The 9,665-nt window shown below is 44.8% G+C and overlaps 1 protein-coding gene across 1 annotated transcript in view; it reads left to right on the top strand.

Moving 5' to 3' along the window:
* Nucleotides 1–9,204: 9,204 nt before the first annotated feature.
* Nucleotides 9,205–9,665, top strand: part of LARP1B (La ribonucleoprotein 1B) — a 113,640-nt gene continuing 113,179 nt past the window's right edge. Inside the window, exon 1 of the mRNA XM_024745174.1 lies at nt 9,205–9,258. The gene's annotated coding sequence lies outside the window, so the exon portion shown is untranslated. The remainder of the gene's footprint in view (nt 9,259–9,665) is intronic.

Consider the following 9,665-nt stretch of genomic DNA (forward strand, 5'->3'; position numbering starts at 1 on the left):
TGTGTGTGTGTGTGTGTGTGTGTGTGTGTGTGTAAGTTGTAGCAGGCAGAATAATGATCCTGTACAGATGTTCTAATCCTTGGAACCTGTGAACAGGTTACCTTATCTGGCAAAAGGGCTTTTGCAGATGTGATTACATTAAGGATCTTGAGATGGGGAGATTATCCTGGATTATACAGATGGGCCCAATCTAATCTTTTTTTTAAAAAATAAATTTTATTTATTTATTTATTTATTTTTGGCTGCATTGGGTCTTTGTTTGAGCGGGTGCTACTCTTCATTGTGGCGCGTGGGCTTCTCATTGCGGTGGCTTCTCTTGTTGCGGAGAACGGGCTCTAGGCATGCGGGCTCAGCAGTTGTGGCTCGCGGTTCTAGAGCGCAGGTTCAGTAGTTGTGGTGCACGGGCTTAGTTGCTCCATGGCATGTGGGATCCTCCTGGACCAGGGCTCAAACCCGTGTCCCCTGCATTGGTAGGTGGATTCTGAACTATTGTGCCACTAGGGAAGCCCCAATCTAATCTTATGAATCCTCAAAAGTAGAAGAGGGAGGCAGAACAGAGGCGCAAAGGGAGATTTAACTACATTACAGAGGAGGTTGGAGAGATGTGATGTGAGAAGGACTCAACCAATAACTGCTGGCTTTGAAGATGGAGAAAGGGACCCCTGAGCCAAGGAATGTGTAGGCAGCCTCTAGAAGCTGGAAAAAACTAGCATCTGCATAAAGGAACGAAGCTCTGACAACACCTTGATTTTATCCTGGTGAGACCCCAGTTGGACTTCTAACCTATGAACCACAAGATAATAAATTTTTGTTGTTTAAAGCCACTAACTTTTTGGTAATTTGTTATGACTGCAATAGAAAACTAATACAGGGGTATACATAAATGAAACAAAAGTGGCAAAATGTGGTTAATTGTTAAAGTTGGATGATGGGTAAATGAGAGTTCCCTATATTATTCTTTCTATTTCTGTTTATATTTCAAAGTGAAAAGAAATAATAAAAGAGATCTGCTTTGATGCACTTGGAGAAGTTGATGTATTAAATACCAAATATAGGGACTTCCCTGGCGGTCCAGTGGCTAAGACACCATGCTTCCACTGCAGGGGGCATGGGTTCCATCCTTGGTGGGGAACTAAGATCCCGCATGCTGTGCCTCAGGCTAAAAAATAGAAAAAACAAATATAAGTTATTATTTTTCAATGAATATTGTTACTATTAAATTAATTAGACTCTGATCTTCACTGATCTACGTATCCCTTCTCTAATAGGCAAATCTTGGTGGGAAGCCAGGTTTGGCTATCACAGAATCAAGAGCAATGGGGAGCAAGTACAGTTAGTAGCTATCTTCATGCCTGTGTACTTTATGATGGACAGATATGTCCATCACTACTTTGAGATGTTCAAATTCAGAAGACAGGACACTCTAATTTCAAGAAAATACTAGCGGGAATTACCTGGCGGTCCAGAGGTCAGGACTCCTGCTTCCACTGCAGGGGACACAGGTTAGATCCCTAGTGGGGGAAGTAAGATCCTGCACGCCACACAGTGTGGCCAAAAAAAAAAATACTAGCAACATATTAATATATATCATATCCAATTATTTAATAAATTTCTTAAAGCACTCTCTTTTTAAATTAATTAATTAATTAATTTTTGGCTGTGTTGGGTCTTTGTTGCTGTGTGCGGGCTTTCTCTAGTTGCGGCGAGCGGGGGCCACTCTTCATTGCGGTGCGCGGGCTTCTCATTGTCATGGCTTCTCTTGTTGCGGAGCACGGGCTCCAGGCATGCAGGCTTCAGTAGTTGTGGCATGTGGGCTCAGTAGTTGTGGCTCACGGGCTCTAGAGCTCAGGCTCAGTAGTTGTGGCACACGGGCTTAGTTGCTCCGCGGCATGTGGAATCTTCCCGGACCAGGGCTCGAACCTGTGTCCCCTGCATTGGCAGGCGGACTCTTAACCACTGTGCCACCAGGGAAGCCCAGCACTGTCTCTTTTCTATTATCACACACCTGTAGTAACAACAATAGCTAATATTTTGATAGTTTTTAACATCATGGACTAGGCAATGTATCAAGCATCTTACATATTTTAACTCTTCTAATTGTCACAAGAACTTTATAAGGTAGGTACCATTATTATCCCCATTTTATATATGAGAAAACTGAGTACATACAGAGAGCAATTATTCAAATATAAGCAAACAATTATGATCCTCTGAGCATTCACAGGCAATCACTTGAGTCATTTAGCATGAATAATCGATCACATTCCACATAAGTTTTTTTCTTAATTCCATCCTTCTTCCCAAGGGTAACCACTATCCTGACTTTTTAAAAAAATTATATTTATTTATTTTGCTGTGTTGGGTCTTTGTTGCTGCATGAGGGTTTCTCTAGTTGCGGCGAACAGGGGCTACTCTTCTATGCACTGCCCGGGCTTCTCACTGCAGTGGCTTCTCTTGCTGCGGAATACGGGCTCTAGGCGCGCGGGCTTCAGTAGTTGTGGCTTGTGAGCTCTAGAGCGCAGGCTCAGTAGTTGTGGTGCACGGGCTTAGTTGCTCTGTGGCATGTGGGCTCTTCCTGGACCATGGCTCAAAGCCGTGTCCCCTGCATTGGCAGGCAGATTCTTAACCACTGCACAACCAGGGAAATCCCCCCTGACTTTTAATAGATTGAATTTTGCTCTTTTTGAACTTTATGTAAACTTAATTTTGTATAAATCGCAGTGTATTGGTTTGTGTCCTCCATCTTTTTTTTGTTTAACAGTTTAACATTATGTCTATGATAATCCCATTGTTTCTTATAGCTATAGTTTGTTCATTTTTCAAAGCTGTATGGTATTTCATTATATAACTATGCCACTAATATATTCTACTGTTGATGAACAGTTAGGTTATTTCCAGTTAAGGGCTATTATAAAGACTGCTGCTATGAACATTTGGTTCATGTCATTTGGTGCACAAATTACTGTTGGGTAGGACTAAAATGGCCAGGTCAGAGATACGTTCCTGTTCAACTATAGTAAATACTGCCCAACAGACTTCCAAAATGGTTGTGCTAATTTATATTATGAATGTATAAGAGTTCTCATTTATCCCCATCCCCATCAACAATTTTGCTAGTGTCAGACCCTTTTTTTAATCACTCTGGTGGGTTACAGTATTTTCTCATTGTGGTTTTAATTTTCCTGATTTCTTTCTTTCTTTTTTTTTTTAATGTGGACCATTTGCGGAGCACAGGCTCCGGATGCGCAGGCTCAGCGGCCATGGCTCACGGGCCTAGCCGCTCCGCGGCATGTGGGATCTTCCCAGACCGGGGCACGAACCTGTGTCCCCTGCATCGGCAGGTGGACTCTCAACCACTGTGCCACCAGGGAAGCCCCTCCCTGATTTCTAATAAGGTTGAACATGATTTTCATGTTTATTCCCTATATTTTGATTCTCTCAGATGTTACACTCAGGGTGTACCACCTACAGTTAATTCTCAATAATTTCTCCTACTTAATTACATGCTAAGAGTACTAAGAAAATGAGGCAAAGTGCCTAATCCCACACTCCTACCTCAACCCCTATTAGTTACTCTAGGGAGAAATTTAGAACTTGATTTCCTTCTTTATCTTACTTCTCACAACTATTAGATCAGCAAGTCCTATTTCCAAAATGAAAGTCACTTTATTGCCATATGTGCTGCCACAACTTGAATCCAGACCATCAACTCATTCCTGGACTACCACAACCACTTCTTTTTCACAGTTTAGATTTTGCCACTGCCCATCTCCCTTCATTTTCCATACTGCAGCAACATGGGTGTTAATTAATTGCTAAAACTTTTTGGTGTCTTCCTATTCCTCTGAGAATAAAATTCAAACCCTGCCACACCTAGAAGCCCCTGCAGGTCTGCCTTAGGCTACCTCTCCAATCTCATCCCTACCCATGCTTTGTTTATTGTGTCCTAGCTACAGTCCTCTTACCAGGCCTTGGCAAATACACTCCCACTTCTTCCACCAAGGAGCTTACACCAAGCTCCTTTCATTTTAACAGAATACTTGTCCCATAGCCTGTTCCTTCTCATCCTTTAATTCTCAGTTTAAATTTTACCTCCTTGATTTGTTTTCTTCATAATACTTATCAACAATCTGTAATTATTGAGTTTGGTTTTTGTCAGTTTCCTCTAATAATAGTAATAGTAATAATAATAATAGTTGTAGTGGTAATGATGGCAGATTTTAGTTATTGACCCTTACTATCTGCCAGGTACCACTCTATGAGTTTTCTTTAAAAGAAATTTTATTTATTTGGCTGTGCTGGGTCTCTGTTGTGGCATGCAGGATCTTTAGTTGCGGCATAAGGGATCTTTAGTTGCAGCATGCAAACTCTTAGTTGGGGCATGTGGGATCCAGTTGGGATCCAGTTCCCCGACCAGGGATAGAACCCAGGGCCCCTGCATTGGGAGTGTGAAGTCTTAGCCACTGGACCACCAGGGAAGTCCCCACCCTATGAGTTTTAAATAAACTTACCCTTTTAATCCTCACAGCAACCATACAACTAGGTACAATTATTCTTCACACTTTACAGATAAGGAAACTAAATCACAGAGAGGTTAAATAATTTGCCCTCAGTTTTACTGTTAGGAAGTGGCAGAGCTGACATTTGAACCCAGATAATCTAGTTTCAGTTTAACTACTGTGCCACTGTCATTTTTTTAAAAACTGTATGTTACCGCGGCATGTGGGATCTTCCCGGACCGGGGCACGAACCCGTGTCTCCTGCATCGGCAGGCGGACTCTCAACCATTGCGCCACCAGAGAAGTCCTAGAGGTGCTTTTATTCTCACTTTAAGATTGAATACATCAGTTGTATTAATCGAACGGAAGGAGCAAGGCCTTTCAAACACACAGCACTGATCCTACCTTGAAGGTTAGAGATAATTGGAAGTATTTAGTACTTCTCTGAGAATTACCTCATAATTAAAGCAGTTATTATGATAAGCAGGGCCCAAGGCTCTGCAACTGGAGGAAATGATTTCAGTGTATCTAGTTTAAAAATCTAGTCTTTTTAAGAGTTATTTTAGGACTTCCCAGGTGGCTCAGTGGTTGAGAATCCGCCTGTAGAGCCCGTGCTCCGCAACAAGAGAAGCCACCGCAATGAGAAGCCCGTGCACCGCAAGGAAGAGTAGCCCCTGCTGGCCGCAACTAGAGAAAGCCCGCGGGCAGCAACGAAGACCCAACGCAGCCAAAAAAAAAATTAATAAATTTATATTAAAAAAAATTTATTTTATAGGAAGTTAAAAAAAATCTCTGGGTTTAATCTTCTCCTTGAACTGTAGGACTTTGAAATAGATTATATCTAATGCATTCTTTGAAACCTTTCTAGTATGCAGTACAGCTATCTGCACATTGGATTTTTACCAGCCTGAACCTCAATTGCACTGGTAATAAAAACAAAGATCTTGATTGTTCTCTTGGGACTTCGATTTCCTGAGACACCAGGGGGAGGGGGAGGAGAAATGGGTTCAATCACCTGAAGACATATTAGCATACTCTAAACAGGAAAAACAAGATTCACCTTTTTAGAGGCTCATTTGAACATGTGATCATCAAGTTTGTATAATTTCTTTAGGTGTTTCATAACTTCTGAGGCCTAGAGAACCATTTTCTCTTTTTTGAAAAGATAACCCTATATCTCTGTTCTAGATTCCAGTTTTTCATTTTTTTTTAAAAAAAACATCAGGCTTCTAACCTCAGTAATTCAGTAAAATTAAATCCACATATCCTGGTTAAGTCTGTGGATTTAAAAGCAATAAAAATAGGCAGTATTATTGAGCTAAGGTCTTGGTAAGCATTTTACACATATTATCTCATGCAATCCTCACAATAATTGTATCAAATAGGTCTCAGTGGAGGCAGAGAGGCTGGCCAGTTAAGAGGTTGTAACAGTATTACAGAAGCATAAAGGCAGTTTGGAGTAGGGTGGTGGCAGTGGAGAAAGCAGGACTTTGTGACAGACAGGAGGTACAATCAGTCTTGGTGAGTGTCTAGAACACTGCTTGGCAGACGCTTGAGATATTTGTAAATGAATGGATTATGGAGGGTGAGGGTTATATGGACTCCTAGGTTATATGGTGGTCCACTCACTAGGATTGGGAAAAGGGAAGAAAACCTGGTTAAAGGGGACTTCTCTGGTGGTGCAGTGGTTAAGAATGCGCCTGCCAATTCAGGGGACACGGGTTCAAGCCCTGGTCCGGGAAGATCCCACATGCTGCGAAGCAACTAAGCCTGCGAGCCACAACTATTGATCCCGCATGCCACAACTACTGCAGCCCACATGCCTAGAGCCTGTGCTCCACAACAAAGAGAAGCCACCGCAATGAGAAGCCCGCACACTGCAACAAAGGGTAGCCCCCACTTGTGCGACTAGAGAAAGCCCACGCACAGCAACGAAGACCCAACACAGACAAAAAATAAATAAATTTATTAAAAAAAAAAAAACCTGGTTAAAGGATGTACCTCTCTCACATTCCTACTGATAACTGGCTTTCTCATCCCCATTGCCTTGATGGCAGTATTTTGAACCAATAACTTGTTTCTCCAGGCCAGATGGGGATCCTACCCAAGGGCAAATAATCCATAGGATGGATAATGATTTGTGTGATCGGGCTACAAAAAATAAAGTCTTTCTTCGATGATTTTGAACTAAGAAGCAAAGGAAGAATCTTGCAGAGTAGAGGCCAGATGACAAACTAACGGGGCTTCAGCAATGGCAAATTAGGTCAGTCAGGCTCCCATCAGATACCAGATGGAAAGCTCAAACTGAATAATTTGAAGAGAATTATTAAATTATTTACAGAGGTGCAGGTAAGAGTCGGGGAAACCAACAAGGGATAATGCAGTACCCCAAGGACTAGCAGTTATTACACTTAGGCCTGAAGAGGCAAAGGGAAGGATTAGAGATTAACTGTACAGAGAAGGTTCTGCAGTCAACCCTTGGTGACCCATCCTGGGGAATAAGGACTATGACCCCACTATCTTCTGGCCTTGTATCTCCTGCCGATACTTCCCACTACCTGAATCCATTGAGATACCAAGCAGAACAAGGGATTATCGTAGGTGAAATCTGGGTGGGTCAGCCCTCCCTGACACAGAGCAGGGAAGGGTGGAGAACAGACACGGAGGGGCAAACAGAAGATAGTTGAAGTTGTTTCCAAGAGGCAGTTACGTGGAAGCAGGAGTTAGTAATATGTGTTTTAAAAAGGGAGAACAAATAGCCAACTCCCTTCACTGACATTAGTGGCACTGCACTACAGTGAAGATACCCAACTACCTACTGTCCGGTTCTTTGCAGACCTTTTGAGTACACATTTACCCTCCAGTTCTTCTCTCCTTGGAAGCACAACCTATTGCCAAGAAAGTCCTGTGTTTCGTCAATAAAGCATCTTTATGATTTTTCACTTAAAAAAAAAAACCAAAACAGCAACAAACAAAACCACCAACCATAATTAGGTAGCCCATATGAATCTAACTTCAGGAACCATTCCAAATACCCTTTTTCTCAACTGAATCCACGTCTTTAATCCACGTGTATTTAAATAGATGGTAAAATAGAAAGTGTTCTCTGAGTCATGTGGAGTGTGAATTTGTTGCCAGGCTTTTGAAAAAGAGTCAAGCATTACCTGGCGAGACTCCAAAAGGCTGATTATAGCAGGAAGAGCACTTAGTTGGTAGTTAAAAACACAAGGCTTCACCAATAAGAGAGCTAGAAAAGATGGCGCCTCTCTGGGAATACACTTAGAGGTGGAAGCACAGTGGAAAACAAGAAAGGCTTTATTGTTTATAGTTGTAATGTGCGAATAGTTTATTAGCCCTAGGAAAATAAGGAATTTATGCCTAGTACAACTTTTGAGTAAACAAAAAAAGAAAGTATCTCGAGTTTAATGTGATTGAAGCAAGACTCATGGGAGGGGAGTCCTGTACACATTTGGCAGTCCTTAAAGGAAGCCAGGAGGGATCCATTGCCAAGTCCATACAAATGTCAGGTACAGATATTTTCAGGGGGTTGGGGGGGACGGTCCCTCAGAAAATTTTTTTCACCTAGGTAAACCCATTTTCGGCGACCTAGCACGGGAACAGAAACATTATTAACTCATAAATACACGCATATGAAACCAATATCACTCATTTGACTGCCAAGTAGAAAGCTCTCATTGCATTTTAAAAATCAAAATATATTTGTACCTTTTTAACATATATCCATTCCAGGAAAAAGTATTTGGAGCTTGGTTAATTTGTAAACAAATGTTCTCTACAAATTCAAAAACATATGTGTATAAAGTAAACAAGGACCTACTGTATAGTACAGGGAAGTATATTCAGTATCTTGTAATAACCTATGATGGGAAAGAATCTGAAAAAGAATATATATATGTATAACTGAATCACATTATAAAAAAAAAGACACACACACAAAAAACCTCATAAAATTGTTTAAAAAGCCGGCGAAGTATTAACAACCTGTTTTACTCCATACGACTTTAGAAATACTTCGGATCGTGGTTGCGAATAGGGGCGGGGAAGTGCACTAATCCTAGTGCCGGGGCAAAGGTTTCATAACTTTACCTACAGATTACACTGTTTTTATTTTGGACGCGGCTCAATATTACAGATGACCGCAGTGCCCCAAAGCGCCGGGGGAAACGTTTTCACGGGGAGAGGCGACAGACGCAGGGGACAAGGTGGCTCGGTGGTGGTACCCAGGCCCACTCGGGAGCCGCCCAGCGTCGGTGTCCAAGATTACCCACCTCGCCTGGAGTCAACTGCACTTCAGGGCCTGGGGCAAAGCGACCCCACCGCCCGCCCCGAGCCACGTGCGCAGCGCGCCCCGCCCCTCGCTCGCAGCTGGCGGAGCAAGGCGCGAGTCCGTAGCGAGTCGCAGAGGTTTGGTGCGCGCCCCGCCCCTGCGTCCGCAGAGGGGCCCGCCGTAGCCCGCGAGCCGGAGAATCGCCCAGTTCGCTCTCCTTCCCTCTCGGCTGGCCGCTGGGGCGGGGTCAGCCCTCAAGCAGGGCGGCACCCTGGCGGGATCGTCAGTCAACCACCGCGGGCGGCGGCCCGGCGAGGGCAGGAGCCGGTGAGCGGCCACGTCACGTTCCTCCGGGAGGCCCCGCCCCTGCTCCATCCTTTGGGACCGCCCCCTCCACGCCCCCGCCTCCGCCTCTGACCCCACGAGCAGTTACTGGCTCTGGGAGCGCGAGCCTACCTGACTCTGCTAGAGGTACTACAGCTTCGCGTTGCGGCGTTTGTGCCGCAGCCCGCGCCAAGTGAGGGCTCCCGGCCTCCGGCTTCGGCGCTCGGCGCGTGTTGGCAGGCTCGGGGCTCGCGCCGCTGACGCGGGTTGGGCCGGCGGGCGGTTAGCGCCCCGTTCGACGCCGGGAGCTCCGCGGCCTGAGCCGACGCGGGCGGCCGGGCTCTCGGGTTCTCTTCCCCAGGCCGGAGCTAGTCAGTGTCCCGGCGGAGAAACGGGCAGCCGGGCTCCCTGGCCCCGGGCCGCCCCCGGCTGGGGCGGCTGGGGCAGGGGGACGATGTCTGCTCGCGCCCGGGTGCCCGCCGCTCACCCTCGGGAGGAGCGGCCCGCGGTACCAGCTGAGAGGGAGTTGCTGTCGGCCGCGGCGAGCCGGCAAG

The sequence above is a fragment of the Neophocaena asiaeorientalis genome, unplaced genomic scaffold (genome assembly GCF_003031525.2).
Source record: "Neophocaena asiaeorientalis asiaeorientalis breed wild unplaced genomic scaffold, Neophocaena_asiaeorientalis_V1.1 scaffold65, whole genome shotgun sequence".
NCBI lineage: Eukaryota > Metazoa > Chordata > Mammalia > Artiodactyla > Phocoenidae > Neophocaena > Neophocaena asiaeorientalis.